Here is a 21508-nt window from a genome sequence, read left to right as displayed (position 1 = left end):
ACAGTTACTGTATGCAGAGAGACAGACAGACAGACAGACAGACAGACAGACAGACAGACAGACAGACAGAACATGAGGTTCATGTACATCATCATGTAGCATTTGATGGTGTTCAGACTTCAGTTATGGTTAATATCTCAAGACAGATTCAGAGCTCCGCAGCTGAATCTGCGGATTCCTTTGGCAAATTCAAAGAAAAAAAAAGTGTCCTCTGTAAAGGAACAATGGTTACATAACCTTACAAAGGCTATGTTCACGCAATACATTTACACAGTAGATTCATATATTTACTGGTGACAGAATGTAAATTACACTTAAGTTTAATATATTAGATGACCCATAAATGTAATACAATCAGAACAAATACACTCCAGATTCACTAGATGTCCTTGTTGAATGCAATGTGCATGAAGTTCTATGTTTGACCGCTAGATGGCGAACTAAGACCATATAATGAAGTAAGCATATTCGACTCCACACAATAAATCGTGGAGATTAGCCTACAGATTAAGTCAAAAAAAGTTACACATTATAATGTAATATATTTTCTGTTATTGTTTTATTGTTTATTAGGATCCCCATTAGCTTTTGCCATGACAAACGCTAGTCTTCCTGGGGCCACTGCAGGATCAATATTCTACAGAAAATATTGACGTTATCTTATTTTCATGTCTGATACAGATATTATAATAGGACATATTTGTTATGTTTAATTTACAGAATCAGATGCTCAGATGTTCTAGCACACATCTGAGGCTGAATGTAAATCCACTAATCAACCCCATAGGTCACAGTTTTCTAGCCTGGTAAAGCCCCTCCCTCCGGAAAATCTAATTTCCATGAGATTTCCGGAGGGAGGTTTTACCAGGCTAACAGTTTTCCATTCTGTTCTTTTAGTACAGCTGTTAAGCTCATTATATGGAAGGTATTGTGCATTTTATGATAGAAGCATGAAACTTTCAGGATATCATCTACATACCCCAAGGTTTGATTTCAGACGTGGAAGCACTTTCAGATTGACCTCTGGTGACCTTGAGCGGTCATTGACCTCAGAATTGCATTTTTTCCACTTTTTGCCCCATTATTCTCCATTATAATAATATATATGCTTATTAAAATTACTGTCTTGTTCTAATGAATGAAAAATGAAACCTAATAATCACTCTACTGTACAGAAATGGTGATTATTACTATTATGATAGTTCTGTTATGACATTGGTATGACATTAAAAACATCTAGGAGAGAGAGAGAGCAGCAGTAAAATAAAGAAAAACAACATTGGTAAGAAATTGCTAATGCATTCAAAGTGCAATATAGGTACAATACAATTCAAAGGTGCTATTCATCTCATGATTTTGGTTTTGGGGCAGTATATGGTGAGCGTTCAGGGTTCTGATGTTTTGGGGGAAGAAACTGTTGGACCGCATGCTGGTGCTTGTCCCGACTCCTGATGCTCTTAAACCTCCTACCAGATGGCAGGAGCTCAAGGATATAGTTTGAGATAATATGGTACAATTTCTGTCAGAAGCCTGTCTACCAGTGACATCAATGGGGAATCCAAGCTAATATAAACTGCAGGCTTTATATTCCTGGAAAGTTTGCATGCTATAATAGAAGCCATTGTTCTCGCATTAATAAAAAATCACACCCAGTGTGAAGTGGGCGGTGTGGTCACAGTGGTCATCACAGTGATGGAAGTTCACTTAAAGAAAAGTAATATTGTGGACCAACCATTGTACACCCCTAACTTAAAAAAAAACATAAATGTGTTTTGTTTTTTTTTAAACATAAATGTGTTTTTTTTAAAGTGCATAGTCCTATTTATAGGGCTATGCACATGTGTCATGTTTCACTAGCCAATCACAGTCCTGAATAGACTGTGATTGGCCAATCACGGTGCAGGGTTAGGGGGGTACACTGGTGGCCAATCACAGCGCAGGGTTGGGGGGGTGCAATGTCCAAACCTCACATATAGGGGCGGTTTCACCGCCCAAAAATAAAATGAATACATTTAAATCTTGTTTGAAATGACCAAACCTGCCTACTGATGATGTCACTGGTAGGCAACTGTCCACAGCCCTCCTCTCAGACTTCTGCTTCAGTAAGGTTATTGCTGCTCAAGTGGTCAGACATGAGATCAGACGTTAGGGATTAATGGTCTTGTACACCCCGACACATTGTCAGGGCTGGGAATCGAACCTGGGACCTTCTGTTTCCCAGGTGGCCTCTCTACTCGTTCAGCTATGGCCCCCCTTCTTGTGAATGGGTTGTAGTGGACCTCACCTCCTTCACACTTACATAGTCTTACAGACTGGTGTCTGCAGTTAATTTCGCTGCATGCCTTCAATGCTCTGCAGCTGCAGCTGGAGCCATTGCCTGGGAGTAAACAGCGTCTCTTTCCTCTGCAGGTGGCTCGCTCTGATCTGCAGCCTTCCACAACATGACCTGCAGATGAACTACTGTCTGTATATATACAGTGTGCAGAATCATATTTGTCTGTCAATATAATGCGAAGAAGAACTCTGCACCGGTATCTTTATGGTCACTGTGCGTGGCATCAAGTTCTCCAAGCACTGTATTGACACTAGTCATGGTACTTTCTACGAGTACTTTAAGCACATACCTTGCCCTTCTCACAGGGTAGGAGACAGTATCACATCCTAACAGGTTCTTGGAGGAGGACAACCACAAGCATCCGATAAGCACAGTGTATTTTGTCCAGGATTTACCATTGAGAATGAAGGCGATGCCACCGCAAGCAATGCTTTTATCCCAGAAATGTTCATCAACGTTCCACTGCAACGAAGGAATGTCATCAGAGTGCTAGTTGGCATCATGCTGGGATGGATGATGGTATATGGACTGCATTTAAATAGCACCTTACTAGTCTTCCTGACTCTTCAAAGCACTTTACAATGTACTTCACATTCACCCATACATTCACACACCGATGGTAGAGGAAACATACAATACCCCTACCTGCTCATTGGGAGCAGGTAGGTGAGAAGGTGAGAAGGTGGAGAATCAATACATGGACATGCAACCAGATAAATTGTTTTTTTTTTGGCAAGAGATTCATTTCTGGACATTCAAAAATAAACTTAGTCTCTAAGAGCACCTTTCTAAATTGGCTACAAGCTAAAACATGGCCTAATTATTACATACTTTATGCAAATTGTGCAAATGAGGAAAGGTTGCATGACTTCACCATGATAATAGATGAATTTCTGGACATCACAAACATGGACTTTGACTCTTAAGTCACCTTTCTAAGTTAACTGGACGCAAAATGTTAGTCATTTCCAGGCAATTTGCTCATTAAGCGATTAATTTGCTGATTCTGCTTATTACAGAAATTGCCCAATATGCAACTTTTAGGAATGAAGCTTAAACTAAATCTGCTAAGCCTATAGATGACATTTTAATCCTAAAGGTTTACAGGAAACAACATTTCTGGGTTTAACATGGGCCTTATGGGTGTTTCAAACATGGTTTGACAGCCCAAAATGTGTACAGCCTCTGACAAGTTTCAAAGGTAAATTCAGAAATGCTTCCACGTCTGAAAACAAACTTCATGATATATAGAAACACTGTAGGAAGTTTCATGCTTCTTTCATAAAATGCACAATACCTTCCATATATGGGCTTATCTGCCCACTACGCTCACCATATACTGCCCCCAAAACCAAAGCCAACATGAGATGAATAGCACCTTTGAATAGTATTGTACCAATATTGCACTTTGAATGCATTAGCACTTTCTTACCAATGTTGTTTTTCTTTATTTTACTGCTGCTCTCTCTCTCTCCTAGATGTTTTTAATGTCATAATAAAAATGTCATAACAGAACTATCATAATAGTAATAATCACCATTTCTGTAGAGTGACTATTAGGTTTCATTTGTCATTTATTAGAACAAAACTGTCATTTTAACAGGCATATATATTATTATAATGGAGAATAATGGGGCAAAAATGCAATTCTGAGGTCAATGACCGCTCAAGGTCACCAGAAGTCAATCTGAAAGTGCTTCCACGTCTGAAATAAAACCTTGGGGTATGTAGATGATATCCTGAAAGTTTCATGCTTCTATCATAAAATGCACAATTGGTTTGCTTAACTGCCCCACTATGAGAGAGAATACAATGGTGCATTACCAACAGAGAAGCAGCTGATTTATACTTCTCCATACAACAGTGCATTACAGAGAGAAGCAGCTGCTGTATACTTCACAAATTTACAACGGTGTTACCGATTAGATTTTGCCATTTGGATGGGAAAAATATTTTTGGCGCCGAAATTTTGGTGCACCCCTATACATGATCATACATTTTGCCTGTGTGTGTGTGTGTGTGTGTGTGTGTGTGTGTGTGTGTGTGTGTGTGTGTGTGTGTGTGTGTGTGTGTGTGAGAGACATTATGTCAAATAAGATGGTTTACATGGAAAACAAAAGACAAAAACATTTGTTACTGTTCAACAATCAGCTTCTTCTCTGTATGAATCCTCAGACGTTCAGATGTGTATTTTGACTACCACTAACTTGCCACTAACTGCAACTAAAGGTTTGTTTCCCCTTTATGAGTCCTCAGCTGTTTTTGCAGGTGATGTTTTCGACCAAATTGTTCTGCACAAAATGTACAAGTAAAGGCCCTTTCTCCTGTATGAATCCTCATGTGAGTTTTTAGATGACTCTTTTGACCAAATGTTTTGCCACAAACTAAACAGGGAAAGGGCTTTTCCCCTGTATGAGTAATCATATGTATTTTTAGGTTCCACACGTGACCAAAGCCTTTGCCACAACTTGCACAAGTAAAGCGTTTTTCCCTTGTATGAGTCCGCATGTGTAATTGCAGAATACCCAACAGCCTAAAGCCTTTGCAACAAACTGTACACGGGAAGGGCTTTTCTCCTGAATGAATCCTCATGTGTTTGTTTAGATTACTGTGACTACAGACTTTGCCACAAACATCACAAATACAAGGCTTTCTCCCAGTATGTAGTCTTGACATATTCGTTCCTTTGTCACTCCTCATGGAGTCGGTTTGTTTTGATGATTTCAGGTCCTGAGACAGCTTGTTTCTCAAAGACAGTCTTCGTCCTTTCACATTTTGTGTCTTGTGTGATTTCAGTGTGTTTAAAGTTCCAGAGTCAAATTCAGAACAGTGTGAAGAGAGAAGCTGGTCATCACTAGTTGGTTGTGATGTTCCACAGTCCTCTACACCAGCTTGTGTTTTCATGTGTTCAGTTGAGGTGCTGGCTACAGGCTCTGTCTCTCTGTTTTCATCACCATCTTCATCTTCACTTTCCACTGTTAGCAATCCCAACGTTGACCCATCATCCTCCTCTGGTCTTTGAAGTACCTCCTCATGTTCCTCTTTATTCTGTGGAGGCTCTGGTTCCTCCTGGACCAGACTGGCATTTCTGTCATGGTGTTCAGGGGAAACCTCTTTACACACAGGGAGGTTCTGGAAGTCTAAGCAAAAATAATGTATGAGAGAAAAACATTAGATGTTACAACTTTGAAGTATTCCATGCAGTGTTTTTTTGTATAGTGTTTTTTTGTTGTTGAAAAGTTACAGCTTGACCATTGTATGATACGGGCCTATAATTGTTTATTAGTGATTGAGAAAAAGACTGATGGATCTAGATCAGGGGTTCTCAAACTTTTTTATACCACGACCCCATATTATGAGGGAACCTTTTCAGAATTAAATCTTTCCATTAGACCCCCCCCCCCAGAACTAAAACACTACGATATCAATAAACCCTATGGAAGTGGTTCTGTACACACATTTGTAAACTGAGGCATTTAGGCAAAATATGTCGCTAGAACCAACTTTCTTGATCTTTGGCCACGACTGTGGCGTTTTTCTCCACCGCGGCAGCAGTTGGTAGCTGTTGTCGGTCTGTGAAAATGATCCCCCCCCCGCTCGGTAATGTTACATCGCGATCTGTAAATTGAGCGGTTTGTTGTTTCAAATGCCAATTCTGGGGGCTTATTTGGTTTGCTGGTTACAAGTTACAACAGATGAAATATACACAGCTTAACTCCGTGAGGGTACAGATGGAGCCAAATGGACAAATCAGTTTGTGTGCCTCAGCCTCTGCAAGGGCTTGTGTGTGTGTGTGTGTGTGTTGTCTTGTGTTGCTGCTTGTTGTCAGTGTTGGAAGCGGAGCTGTGTGTGTATGAGGAGTCAACTGGCCGTCCCCTTCACGTTGGTCACGATGACCTCACTTTATTTTTATTTTTTTATCGTTTCTTAATAAAAACAATATTTCAACTTTTTTGGTTGCCAAAGCGTGACCCCAACGGCACCTTCCCCACTTTGGGTCGTGACCCATAGTTTGAGAACCGCTGGTCTTCATTATTCTAGAGCAGCGTCAAAGATCACCCTCCCCTGCCATGGTGGAAACCACTTGTAAACAAAAAATCGATAAAATAAAGTAAAACAATACATACCTATCCTGTACAACTTTACAAAAGGTTGCAGTCTTGCATCAAGCAGTCCACGTCCCTGGTCCATCTCTCGCTGTTCCTCTGAGAACGTTGAATATTTTCTGGAGGCCATCTCTCTGGATACTATAGACCTCTCCCTGTGGTGGTCTGTGGAAAACACCAGTAGTAAAAACAAAAACAAACAAAAACTTTTAGCTATCATTCAACTTTACATACTGTATGTAATCAAATAAAACTACTGCGGTGGGCCATGGTCCGGTTGACGATTAATTGTCACACAAATAATTGCGATTAACGATTTAATTGTGTTTTTGGCATTGAGCATTGGAACTGATGAATACAACTTAACATTTTTGTTTGGTTTTTAGGATTAATAATCACAAAGGGTATATGACACATAACTTCAATATACAAAGACATTATTCATAATTTTATACATGTAAAAATAGCAGAAGTAGCTGATCTACAAGCTTACAACGTGTCATGATGTGATGCGTTGTAAGCTTACACAAGTAGATCTGCTATTTCTGCTTTTTTTTTATATATTTGAAAATGTGTGAAAATTTTTCAACATGGAAACGATTATGAAGATTAGGCAAAAATAATTGCGATTAGACGAAATATGTAATAATTGTGGCAGGCCTACCGGTGTCAAATATTTAATTCAGACCTGCCAACCTTGGGATTTTTTTTTTTGAGTAACACACTCATGCACTTTCGTGGTGCTTATGTCAACTTTTTATTCTCATTAACAGAAATATTGTGTTACCATTATCAATAACAATATGTTGATAAGTTATAGATTAATCACAATACAAATGATATTTTCATCAGTATCATGCAGCCCTAATGCACGTATGCCTGCCTGTTGTGTACATGCACTGTACAATATAAGAGTGTAGTACAGTCAGACTGCTCACCTGCTGTGCTCATTAACACCAATCAAACGACACACACACACACGCACACACGCACATGGACACGATAGTGGTAGGCCACCACCAAAGTATTAAAACACTCATCTTCCATAATGGAAATATACCTGAATACACAGAAGTGCAGCTAGTTTTGACGTTTCATTGCAATTTTATCCCCTTTAATTAACAACACTTGCCAAACACACTGAAAAAGTAAGCTGATCATAACTGTCAGACTGAAGCCTAATTTTTGCTCCATCGTGCGACAAAGACAGCAGACCTGGTACTCCAGAGTGAGTGACACCCACAGCCACAATATCTGAGGGAGCGCCTCCGATCTGGTATCCCCCAAATTTAGCACGGGAAATAAATCATTCTACAATGTGGAATGCCCTGACATCATCCATTAAACGATTCCAAAACTGGCCTTTAAAATTATCTGTCAGAAAACTACAAGCGCCTCCAATCTGGTACCCCCCAGATTTAGCACAAACATGATTTAGCAAAAAATCATTCTACAACTCTGCCACTATAATGTGGAATTCCCTGACATCTTTCATTAAACGATGTGAATCACTTTCAAAACTGGCCAGAAAAGTAAAGATAAGATATTAAATCCCTATGAAATGAGGGAACATACATTGCAAACTCTCAACTCATTCAGTGCCAGACTTGTTTCTGGCTGTGTTGTCCCAGTGCCAGAGATTTTTCAATTTATCTTAGATTTTCACCGAATATTTATGTGGTTGCTAATCACTGAGGGTTGCACTGTGTGGTTTCACAAATGTCAACGAGGTCATCGCGACCTCGTTGACATTAATTGTCTGCCTTTGAAAATAACATGTCTGGGCCAAAAATACATAGTACAAAAAAAGTACACAGGAGCCGAGATACAGCCTTTTTTTTTTATCCCACGATTTTGTAACCCTATTTTTAACACCCAGTGCCAATTGTCTATGTAATCCTGGGCACTACCTTCCCTCTGCCAGCCTAGGGAGGCCAGGGCCGAGCTCATGCCTCCTTCAATGCATGAGAGCCAACTGACCTTCTTGTCACCTGACAGGGGGGAGTTTCCCTGGTTGGACGTAGCACGTGGAAGGAACACGTTATTCCAACCAGTTCCCTTCCCCTCCATCAGGCGCCCCGGCTGGCCAGGCAGTATAGTGACCAGGATTACAGCATGTTTTTGTGAGGGTACCTACCCTAGGAGACACGGGGAGAACATGTAAACTCCACACAGAAAGGCCCTTTCGCCAACCCCACCTAGGGTATGGGCGCTGATGACGCGGAGGAGAGAACACGCCCCCAGCGCCCACAGCGTCCCCTGTGGGAATCAAACCCAGGACCTTCTAGCTGTGAGGCGACAGCGCTACCGACTAAGTTAAACAAGAAGTGAATGGAGGAGCAAATCTTCGGATCATGATATCTTGGGTTCTGAACGTTTTTTTTTACAAAATAAAATAAAAAAATCACACCCAGTGTGAAGTGGGCGGTGTGGTCACAGTGGTCATCACAGAGATGGAAGTTCACTTAAAGAAAAGTAATATTGTGGACCAACCATTGTACACCCCTAACTTAAAAAAAACCATAAATGTGTTTTTTTAAAGTGCATAGTCCTATTTATAGGGCTATGCACATGTGTCATGTGTTCACTAGCCAATCACAGTCCTGAATAGTCCTGAATTGGCCACCATAGTGTACAATGGTGGCCAATCACGGTGCAGGGTTAGGGGGGTACAATGGTGGCCAATCACAGCGCAGGGTTGGGGGGGTACAATAGGTGGGGGGGGTACAATGGTGGCCAATCACAGTGCAGCGAATGTCGATGTCCAAACCTCACATATAGGGGCGGTTTCACCGCCCAAAAAAGTGGGCGGTGTGTGGTCACAGTGGTCATCACAGTGATGGAAGTTCACTTAAAGAAAAGTAATATTGTGGACCAACCATTGTACACCCCTAACTTAAAAAAAAACATAAATGTGTGTTTTTTTTTTTCAAACAAATCTGGTCAAACACGTCATTGGCACGTTGCGCCATGAGTTAAGATTCACAGATCATCTAGTTTAACAAATACAGGTCAAGAGACCCAAACCGCCTATTTACAGGGCTATGCACATGTGTCATGTGTTTCACTAGCCAATCACAGTCCTGAATAGAGTCAGCCAATAAAGTCAGCCAATCATATTACAGCTAGTGGTCAATCACGGTGGCCAATCACGGTGCAGGGTTAGGGGGTACAATGGTGGCCAATCACAGCGCAGGGTTGGGGGGGTACAATGGGTGGGGGGGGGGTACAATGGTGGCCAATCACAGTGCAGCGAATGTCGATGTCCAAACCTCACATATAGGGGCGGTTTCACCGCCCAAAAATCTGGTCAAACACGTCATTGGCACGTTGCGCCATGAGTTAAGATTCACTAGATGTCAGGGCCGCTTTGACATCTAGTTTAACAAATACAGGTCAAGAGACCCAAACCGCCAAAGCCTGGTGTGAGGCTTTGGCGCTTTACGCTCTTGCTTTTACAGCGTGTTGCGTTTAGATGTTCTACTGCACGAAGGAAACACTTGCGCTTGGCGTTTCGGGTCCGACGGCCCAGAGATAGTTTTCTTTTCCGTGGCATGGCTCTGTAAGAGATATTTATGAACCATGACGGCGACCTGGCCTAATTATAGCTCTGCACACACGTCATGCGAAGTCCGGCCTCTCTGGCCTCTCCTCTCCTCTCGGCTCCTCTCCTCCCTCCCCGCTTTGCTTTGCGGCCCTAACCTCTAGTCACATCCTCCCAACCTCGGTCATGTGATTAAAGAGGTCAGACTTCCTGTATCTGGTTGCTATGGCAACCTGCCAGATCAGGCTGAGGGTCTGATAGGCGAATCAGAGAATCAATCAAACCGAGAGTCCGATCACTGATCGAGGTGGGGTAAGATGCCTAAAACATAGCCATAGCTCTGAACAACAGTCTGTGACGGGTCTTGGAGGCATGTGATGTGATCCTGTGCTTGCGAATCGCTAGCCTGGGCACCATTCCTTTTCGGGTATATGATCCGGTCGGGAGCGGAAGTTAAAAAAATAAAAAGTGGCCGGATGGGCAGAACCGGAAAGACGTCTCACCTCAAAATAGGTCCGTCCTAATAAAATCCTTGATGCGGCATAGTTTAGCTTATTTTTTAAATGTAAATGTGCGTGCACTATCCGGAGACTATTTAGCGTCTGTATTATCCCACGGGGAAATTCTATTCCATTTAAATAGGGATTGGGGAACCAAAACAAAGCAGCACCGCAAAACCGGATGGGCACAATCCGGAAAGAGGATTCTTTTTTCTTTCTTTTTTTCAGTAGGCGTGGCCTAGACGGATCATATGGGTCTTTAGTAACAGAGACCAGGCTTTCCTCCGAGGTGGAAAGACTGGTGATGCGAGGTTAGCGAATCGCTGCCGAACTTCGGAGCTTTTGTCAATTATATAGTAGTAAGTAGGGATGACTCCGACTATTCGAATATTCGACTAGTCGTTAATGAGATCAAAGTCGATTATCAAAAAAATACAAATACAAATAAAAAATAATATTTTTTTTTATTTTTATTTTTTTAATATATTTTTTTATTTCAAACTTATTCTTTTTTTTATGGCGCTATACTGCTGTCTAAAGGCTACCCACAGTAACTACATTTTAGCCTATGGATATGCATTTTGGTCTCTCAGGTGACCATCCGTGGGCCAGCCTTCACTTCACCGTCGCTCCAAACAATCAACAACGCATGCAGCTTCACGTGTGTTTATCACGGTAGAAACGATGTCGCAGTCACGCACCAAAACAAGCTCTGTCTGGGCGTACTTCAAAAAAATAGAAAACAATTGTGTCAAGTGTGACATTTGTGATAAAAAAATTAGTTACCATTCCTCTACTACATCGACGCGAACACATCTCGAAAAAGTGCATCCGACGCAGACTACAAGCAGTGAAGATGACGCCGGACCAACCCAAACACGTATGACCACATTTACGGAAGGACCCCGAAAGTGTGACCGACACCGCGGTGAAAAAACCTCGGCCCTGATAGCCAACATGGTGGCCAAAGATATGCTCCCTATAAGCGTTGTTGAGGGTAGAGGATTTAGGGAACTAATGGCATACATGGAGCCAGAGTACAGAGTTCCGACTAGGAAAACCATCACCTCTCGTCTGGAGAAGATGCATGGTGAATGCTCAGAGCACCTTCTCAATGCTCTAGCCAACACAGACCGAGTGGCCATTACCACAGAGGCGTGGACCTCGCTCACAGTGGAATCATACGTTGCCATAACGTGACACTTCATAAATAAAGAGTGGGAAATTAAGAGTGCTGTGTTACAAACACGGGCAATGCCAGAGAGTCACACAGCGAAAAATCTTGCCAATGTGCTGAAAGCAGCAGCCCGAGAGTGGGGCTTGGTGAATAAAGTAATGGCGTGTGTCCACGATAATGCTAGTAATATTACACTGGCCCACACAAAGGAGCTGGACTGGGATTCAAGCTCGTGCTTTGCACACACATTGCAGCTGGCAATAAATGATGGGTTCAAAGGCAATGCCATACATCACGTTGTAGCAGCCGCGAGTAAACTCGGATCCCACTTCCACCACAGCACCAAGGCAACTTAGGCTCTGAAAGTCAAGCAGGGTCAAATGAGGCGGGATGACGAGCCAGCCTCAGCCTCTGACCAGCATCGTCTAATACAATATTGCCGCACCAGATGGAATTCGATTTTGGAGATGTTTGAAAGACTAGTTGAACAGAGGTGGGCCTGTTCGGCAGTGCTGTCAGACAGAACGATCACCAAATTGTCAGATGCGCGCACAATGGAGCCAACTGACGACAGCTGGCACATTATGGAGGAGCTGATACCTGTCCTAAAATCCCTGAAGATGGCCACAACAGGACTCTGTGGAGAGTCCGACGTGTCCATCTCCATGGTATATCCAGTGACCACAACACTCCTCTCCAGGTATCTGGCTCAAGTTGAAGGTAAATAAATAATAATAATAATACCTGTATTTTTCATAAAGTTGGCTACCCAATGACGCTTTACATGTGAATTAAATTTATAGGGGAATCACGGAAGGTGTCAGAGTTCAAGCGCACAGTGTCGGAGTCACTGACAAAGCGCATGGACCCTGCGAACATCGAGACGGCCAGGAGGTTGGCGCTCATTGCCTCGTACCTCGACCCGCGACACAAACACATGCGCTTCACTTCACAAGAGATCACAGATGCCGTAAAAGCAAGAGTTGCTGCCATACTTTGAAGCTGCTCAGGTCCCAGCGCGGCCATCATCATCATCATCACCACCACTACCTGACGAATCCGATGACGAAGAAGAGCCACAGCCCCCACCCCGCCACAAGCAACGCCGGGCCGACACCAGCTCAGCGATGGCTAACTTCTTTGGAGAAGAATACTTCTCTAATGCACTGGACGAAAACACAGAGATGGACAGATATGCTCAGGAGCCGTGCATCCCACCAGATAAGAGCCCTCTGGTGTGGTGGAAAGGAAATAATCACAAATATCCCCAGCTCTCTCGTGTGGCACGGACATATCTCTCCATCCCTGCCACGTCTGTCCCATCTGAGCGGATCTTTTCCGCAGCAGGTGTTTTGGTGAACAGACTCCGCAAGCCCACACCTACGTTTATTTTATTTCGATTCAATGTAGCCTAAAGGCTAGCCTATTATGTGTTTAAAATACATATTTTCTGTTCCACAAGCCCACACATGTCAAAATATTTCATTGGCCTATTGCATGAGGCTTGCAAACGCAATTTCGTTGTTTTATAAAAAGGTATTTATTTTATTTATTTATTATAAATAAAAGGCAGACAAAAGCTATTTGTTTAAAAATATTAAAGTGAGGGCATTTGCTTTTTATTTTCCTTAATGCAGTACTTTTTATTTTAATATGGTTAGGGTTATTTTTGTAATTTATTTTAGTCTATACTGCCAACAAAGGCTGTTTAATTAATGTTTTGTTAAATATTATAAATTAGGCCTATTTCTGGGGAAATATTGCAATGTGCAGACAGATTAGGCCTATTTGATCATTTGAAAATGTTTTGTGTTCGTTTGAGAGATGATGTTAAATTGAGCCTAATTGAGTGAGTATGCGCCTATTATGCGCACAATGCATGTGTTGGTATTGATTTAATGTATACGAATTTTTCAACTGTTTACAGAGAGTTAGACATTGTTTGAAAATATTATACAGGGCATTTATTTTGTTAGCTTACTGCAGGTGAGGCCTACCAAAGTGTGCCTGCATTATTCGTGCTGATGGTATCTGCGCTGAGTATCTGTTCTGCCATTATTAGCCTTATCGAGAGGCAACATTTGTGTGGACAGCACAATAAAAAAAACGTTTTTCCGCACTTGAGACACTTTTACACATCCCTAGTAGTAAGAAGTACGATAAGATGTGGAGAACCTTACCAAAAAACTAAGAGGACAGATCGGTGTCCTCTATAGAAACAGGTCCTGTTTTTCTTTTACCAGCAGAAAAACTGTTATTAAATCTGTCATAATGTCTGTGTTTGACTATGGTGATGTGCTATACACGAATCCACGGAGCGCTGCCCTGCGCGCAGCCATTGCTGCGGTGTCAACACTCCGCGGACGCGACACCGCAGCAATGGCCGCCTACAGGCAGCTACAGGCAGCGCGTCTGTGGATTCGTCTATACATGCATGCTTCAACCTCCACACTGAAGCCTCTTGAGGCAGTCTACCACAGTGCCCTACGTTTTATCACTGGTGATGATTATCACACCCATCACTATATTTTATATGATAAAGTGGGTTGGCCATCTCTCGCAGTACGTAGAGAGCAACACTGTATTTTATTTATTTATAAGGCCTTGTGTGGTAAGCTTCCTTTGTACCTATCTTCGCTTTCCAAAGGTTACTGTAGATTCAACTGTTCACAAACACACATTAGATATACCAGTCCACGTAAGAGCAGTGAACATTGAACAAGGAAAAACTGCTTTAATGTATTATGCTCCACACAAATGGAATAAACTTCAGGACTCTCTGAAACTGAAGCGATTGGTCTCAATAGAGACATTTAAGGTACTTCTTGAGGACACATTACATAGTGACTGCACCTGTTTCATGTAACACTATATTTATTTGCATCTGTGACGATTGTAATGTGATTAAAATGTTTGTTATTGTTTTTCATTATGTATGTGTTTTATGTTTTATATGCTGTTATCAGGGCGTCCTTGAAAAAGAGAGCTTGCTCTCAATGGGCTTCCGTGAATAAAGAAAAGAAAAAGAAAGATAAGGAAGAACCCATGTAGACATGTTTACAAACCTACAACAGACATACCTATAGTGTGTAGTTTGGTGTTGTGTATATAACAGACATAAATACATAAAATGGCAACTAAAGTAATCAAAAAAGTCAACCAAAGAACAAGATTTTTGTACAGGATCTCCTCACTGGTCAGTAGGAATACATTGCAGACTCTAACAGGAGCACTCATCAAATGTCACTTCAACTATGCATGCACCTCATGGTACCATAGCACCAGGACTCACCTATAACCCCTACTCATTTAGCTAGGATGGGATGGCTCAGGGTATTAATTGATTGATGTACTTTATTTAGTAAGACATGAGAACAACAGTACATGGAAGTACAAATTCACAATACAAGGTCTACTAAACTGGAAGACTCAAGCACTGAGCTGGTTTAAGATGAGATCCCCATGCACACAAATAATGATGACATATAACAGACAGACAGATATACACACTACTATATAGCTCCATAAAGAACCTCTCACTCCGCTATACAGCTCCGAGATGAGGTTCTATGTCGTTACCTTCCAGAATCGGGTGAACGTCCGCCAAGGCTCCGCTGTTTACCCTTTTGTATATGTTGTATCCCAAAACTAATGGTAGATTCCAAGCCGCACGGATGTTTAAAGTTTGGAACGGAGCATAACATTTTAGGAACGGAGCGAAACTACCCCTCAAAAAGTTGATCTAGTAAATGTTTTTCCATTTTAGTGCACTCTTCTTCGCTTTGTTTACATTAACCGGAAGTGTCAGTCACACCGGCAGCCGTGCTGCCACCCCTGGTCAGATGTTGAATTGCACCCTCTTTATATAAAACAATCAAGTGGACAATGCAATTCAACATTCGACCAGCGGCGGCGGTAAACCTTCCTGTCCGACTGCAACTTCCTGAATATTCTGATAACATGGCAATGGTGGTCAGAGGCAGATTAAATAAGCGATTTAAACGGGTAGTTTCGCTCCGTTCCTAAAATGTTATGCTCCGTTCCAAACTTTAAACATCCGTGCGGCTTGGAATCTACCATTAGTTTTGGGATACAACATATACAAAAGGGTAAACAGCGGAGCCTTGGCGGACGTTCACCCGATTCTGGAAGGTAACCACATAGAACCTCATCTCGGAGCTGTATAGCGGAGTGAGAGGTTCTTTATGGAGCTAACTACTATACAGAACGTCATACAATCAGCTTACAGATTACTGATATGAAGAGTGTTCAAGTTCAAGTTCATTATGTCCCAAACTGGGCAATTTATGTTACAGCAGATAGTAAGAAACTCCAACACACAGTAAACATACATACACAAGACACACATAGACATAGACATAATCACAAGATCCAGATAATAATAGCTACTCATAGCTACCTCCTCCTGCTGCTATTATTATTGATGGCACGAATGGAAGTAGGTACAAATGAGAATTTGCACCTATTGTTTTTAGCTGCAGGGGTCTTTAACCTTTGCCCGGAAGGCAAGAGTGAAAAATATGTACAAGAGAAGAAAAAAAGAACGGGGATTGGGGGGGGTAGGTTAAGACTTAGACAGGGGCCACTTTCGAATTGCAGAGGACATATTTGGTAGAGGACAGAGTACAGCAACTTGCAATTGGCCCGGTCTGCAAGATAGACTACACCACACAGACACCCATGTACAAACTACTTCGAAAACGTCAAAGACGTCCACAAACACAATATTAGAGGGAATTCCTCAACTCACGTTCAACCCAGATTTGGCTCAAACAAGGGGTTAAATTCATTCTACTGCTATGCCACCAAAATGTGTGAATCCTTACTCTCCTTCAAACCCACTCTAAAAGAGCACTTAGAGGTGGCTGCAATTCGGAACTGGCCCCTGTAAAAAGTCCAAGCCTATCACCAGAAATGCCCTATGGTGTTCTCCTGTATGTAACAGACATACCTGCAGTGTGTAGTTTGGTGTTGTGTATGTAACAGACATAGTCTGCAGTGTGTAGTTTGGAGTTGTGTATATAACAGACATACCTGCAGTGTAGTTTGGTGTTGTGTATGTAACAGACATACCTGCAGTGTGTAGTTTGGTGTTGTGTAGTGTCTCTATTTCTCTCTGGAAGAGGTTGCACATGAACTCTGCAGCCTCCAACACAAACACTCGGACATTAAGCTTCACGAAACAAACATCACTTGTGTGTTTCTCCAAAACACACAATATCTCCTCTCCTACCGACGTCATGTGTTCATTTATCTTCATCCGCACAGACTCCATTTGACGCATTTTAACTCCTGTTTGGGACTTTTTTTTTCACGCGCTCTTTGTTCAACTTTAGAGTTAAAAATAACACCACCATGAAAAAAATGCACGCAGTTACTTCCGGGTTAACATCTTTCACGCATGCGCATTTGCGCAATAAATGATCCAGACACCGTTGTCTAAATGTATTTCGTCCCCTAGTGGAGTAAGTGTGTAACAGTTACTGTTTGCAGACAGACAGACAGACAGACAGACAGACAGACAGACAGAACATGAGGTTCATGTAGCCTACATCATCATGTTTTGATGGTGTTCAGTTATGGTTAATGTCTCAAGACAGATTCAGAGCTCCGCAGCTGAATCTGCGGATTCCTTTGGCAAATTCAAAAAATGTTATAACACTTAGAATGATTATATACTCATTATATTCACTGATGATGACTTATATCCATTGGTGATTGATTGATTGATTGATTGATTGATTGATTGATTGATTGATTGATTGATTGATTGATGCAATACAAATAAGAAACATCCAACTCAGTAGCATCCAGGGGTGCAATGCACACTGGACGGCCTTGCACGGCGTGCAAGAACCTATTTGACCAGGAGCACGCTCAGGCACACGCATAGATTTAAAACTACTTTAAATTCACACTTCAACAAAGTTTACAAAGGCTCCAGACTCACGCCAGGTACATTATCATAGGAATTAGCCTAGATGCATATCAATTGTCCATTGTGTGACCTATAGTGTAGGTGTTAAGCGACGTGCGCGTCACATCATTAAAATACAGTGCAAGCACATCCCAAATGAGCATCACTGGTAGCATCAAAGGCTATGTTCACGCAATACATTTACACAGTAGATTCATATATTTACTGGTGACAGAATGTAAATTACACTTAAGTTCAATATATTAGATGACCCATAAATGTAATACAATCAGAACAAATACACTCCAGATGAATACAAGAAGACTCACTCCAAAACCAACTCACCCCAACTCAAAATGGAAAACTCACCCCGGAGCTAGGAACACTCACCCCGGGGGGTGGGTAAACTCACCCCAGGACCTGAGAAAACTCACTCCGGAACACTCACCCCGGGGGTAGGAAAACTCACCCCGGGGGTAGGAAAACTCACCCCGGGGGAGACGCACTGTGATTGGCCAGTAGTCACTTTGAGTGGCAGTTGGGGCAAACGCAGTCAGTGGGGCAAACGCAGTCAGTGGGGCAAACGCAGTCCCCACCAAAAATATTTACTATTCTGTCCCTATCGGTACATAACTCGGACGGCGCTGATTCGACTAGCAGACCATCGGCTGGTCGTTGCGGGCACTCGCGCCTCGAGGCGCTCGGGCGCAACTCCTCAGCCTCAAGGTCTGCTGAGTCGGCGCGCCTCCGTCATGGTCCAAAACTATACTTTATCGGCGAAAAAAAGAAGTCTGCGGATGACTGAAAAAGTTTTACCCCAAGCATTCTGTGAAAATGGAAAGCTCACAAAGTTAAAAACCATTGGGGTGAGTTTTCCGGAGTGAGTTTTCTCAGGTCCTGGGGTGAGTTTTCCTACCCCCGAAAATCTTGGGGGTGAGTTTTCCTACCCTGTGGGGTGAGTTTTCCGGAGTGAGTTTTCCTAGCAATGGGGTGAGTTGGTTTTGGAGTGAGTCTTCTTGATACCCTCCAGAATCACTAGATGTCCTTGTTAAATGCAATGTGCATGAAGTTCTATGTTTGACCGCTAGATGGCGAACTAAGACCATATAATGAAGTAAGTATATTAGACACAATAAATCGTGGAGATTACACATTAAGTATAATATAATATAATATATTTTCTGTTATTGTTTTATTGTTTATTAGGATCCCCATTAGCTTTTGCCATGACAAAATGCTAGTCTTCATGGGGCCACTGCAGGATCAATATTCTACAGAAAATATTGATGTCATCTTATTTTCATGTCTGATACAGATATTATAATATGACCAAGCCTGGAATTTCGTCATTTTAGGGGCAAGGCCACTTGGCCTTTGGTGTTGTAATTTTTTGGAGGGCACAAAGGCCAAATGCCAGGGCAGGAAGGCCATCCAAAAAAATAATAAAGATTTTTAAGTCCAAAAATGATTTTTAAGTCCACGGAAATAATGCATTTAACTTGAAGGTTAAGGATGATTGTATTTTAATATATTATAAGAATAGTATAACTATCTGTGAAGTATAACCCATTTATTTCACAAAATAATGTGTTGGCAAATGACTAATATTTAGTTATATAGGTCTCAATATGTCACATTCAGCCCTGGACTTCACTGACTGAAGTAGGGGTCACATTAATCACATTAGATTCACAGAATGTATTTTACCCACAAGTTATTTTCATTCAAATGAAATGTGAATGAACTTGCACTAATAATGACTTTAGTTGATTTTTCACTCTTTAAAATATAGTATTTCTTAATTATTAATAATTACAGCTTGTAGATTGGCTATTTGCACGATTTTAAATTGTTTTAAAATAATAATAAAAAAGGAACATACAAGATTTCCACCCGACAGCCATAATATATAGCCAATATATGGTTCTGTATCAGTATATGAGTCAGTTTTTGCAGATTTCATTCTAATTGGCTACTATGCCTGAATATGAATTTCATGAGCCTGGGTAGGTCACCCTGGCTTGGCGGAGATATGCCCTGTAGCGCACACTCCGCACAGCAGCAGCAGCAGGTGAAAGCAATTCACTTAAATGAGGGTTGTGTTGCACACCAAAAAACGGACTAAAATGGTCACATTCTAGCTGGGTCTGGGTCTCTCTCTCTCTCATTCACTTTTCCATTCTCTCACTCTTTCTCTCTCCCTCCCTCTTTCTCGCTCGTTCTCTCTCTCCCTCTTTCCGTCTCCTCAATCTCTCGCTCGCTCTTTCTCTCTCAATCTTTCACTCTCCCTTTTTTCTCTCCCTCTGTCTCTCCCTCTCTCTTTCTTTCCTTCTCTCTCTGCCGCTTTTTACCTCCCTCTTTCTCCCTCCCTCCGTTTCTCTCTCCCTCTCTCTCTCTCCCTTTCTTTCTCCCTCTCTGTTGCTCTCTTTCTCCCTCCCGCTTTCTCCGTTCCTCTCTCCCTCGCTCCTGGTATCTCCCTCTCTCTCACCCACTTTCTCCCACCCTCTTTCTCTCTGTCTTCCTCCCCTATCTCTTTCTCATTCTCTCCCCTCTCTCCCTTCCTCTCTCTCTTTCCCTCTCTCTCTCTCTTTCTCCCTCCCTCTTTCTCTCCCCCTCTACCACTCTTCCTCTGTCACTATCTCCCTGCTTTACGAGCCTATTCATGTAAATGACATATTTGTTATGTTTAATTTACAGAATCAGATGCTCTCAGATGTTCTAGCACACATCTGAGGCTGAATGTAAATCCACTAATCAACCCCATAGGTCACCGTTTTCTAGCCTGGTAAACCCTCCCTCCGGAAAATCTAATTTCCATGAGATTTCCGGAGGGAGGGTTTACCAGGCTAACAGTTTTCCATTCTGTTCTATACTGTCCTACTCTGAGTCTCTCCCAGTCGGCTGAACTTGGAACTCAGCCTGTAGATGCTAAACTAAAATGTGTTGCACGATACAGAGAATCATATAACTTTTATTATCCTGCGATATGCCTAGTATACAATTGTCAGTACAGTAAGAAAAGCAAGAGGTACATCCCACTTAAAAAATGGTGTCAACTTCTCTGCTATTAGCAGAGAAGTTGGTGCTGAAGCACAGGGCACCAACCTTGGGGGGGCACCAAACGACGTTAAAAAAAAAAAAAAACGGCGAAAAACGTCAAATTTAGAAGCAGGGCTCCGAACCGGGTCCGCGCTGCTCTCCCCCAGCTCTCCCCGCTCTCCCCTCTCTCTCCTCGCGCTCGCTCTCGCTCTCTCTCCCCTACAGAGTAAGTTACACCATAGACTGTATGCATTCCTGCATTTACATCATGTGGAAGGACGGCTGACAAGCTGATGTGCACATGGTAGGTTGAGGTGGTGATCACACTGGTAAGCAGTAGATGAAATGGCTAGTGGAGTGATCTCCACTTCAGTGCAACCTGGCAACATTTTAGGCATTGTTTGTGATCAATCACAATTGTCAGAACCTATAATAAACGAAGCAAGAAGAGGATTATTTATAAGGTGGCGATCCCACTGGTAAGCTGTAGATGAAGTGGCTAGTGGAGGGATTTCCACTTCAGTGTAATCTGGCAACATTTTAGGCATCCTGATCAATCACAATTGTCAGACTCAGAACCTATAATAATATAATAGAGAAGTTGATTATTTGTACAACAAACATGACACTGCTTTTTACACTGTCCAGCTGCAGCATGGTATGCTTTGCCATTTAGGCTTCATTCTTGCAGTGTGATCTCTGCCTTAATATTTTACTCGCTCTCTGTTTGTCATAAATTCACATTATATAGTATATACTCAGGCTGGCATATGCTTTCCTTTTAAAGGTAAGGGAGCTGGAATTGGAATCAGAGAAAAAAAAGGCTAACTAGAAAAAGTGCTCCTCGGAGCACAGGTCTCCGCCAGGTC

General features: G+C 42.1%; 1 protein-coding gene and 1 long non-coding RNA gene across 2 annotated transcripts in view; one reads left to right on the top strand and one right to left on the bottom strand.

Moving 5' to 3' along the window:
• Positions 1–21508, top strand: part of mtss1 (MTSS I-BAR domain containing 1) — a 745180-nt gene that overhangs the window by 450722 nt on the left and 272950 nt on the right. The window lies entirely within an intron of this gene.
• Positions 4942–16896, bottom strand: LOC308082858. Its single transcript, XR_013932953.1, has 3 exons — positions 16757–16896; positions 6463–6606; positions 4942–5475 (listed from the first exon to the last, which is right to left on the bottom strand). It is a non-coding gene; the product is annotated as an uncharacterized lncRNA (long non-coding RNA).

Source organism: Gymnoscopelus braueri (genome assembly GCF_963280865.1).
Source record: "Gymnoscopelus braueri genome assembly, chromosome: 3".
NCBI lineage: Eukaryota > Metazoa > Chordata > Actinopteri > Myctophiformes > Myctophidae > Gymnoscopelus > Gymnoscopelus braueri.
This window is presented reverse-complemented; position numbering and strand designations above follow the sequence as displayed.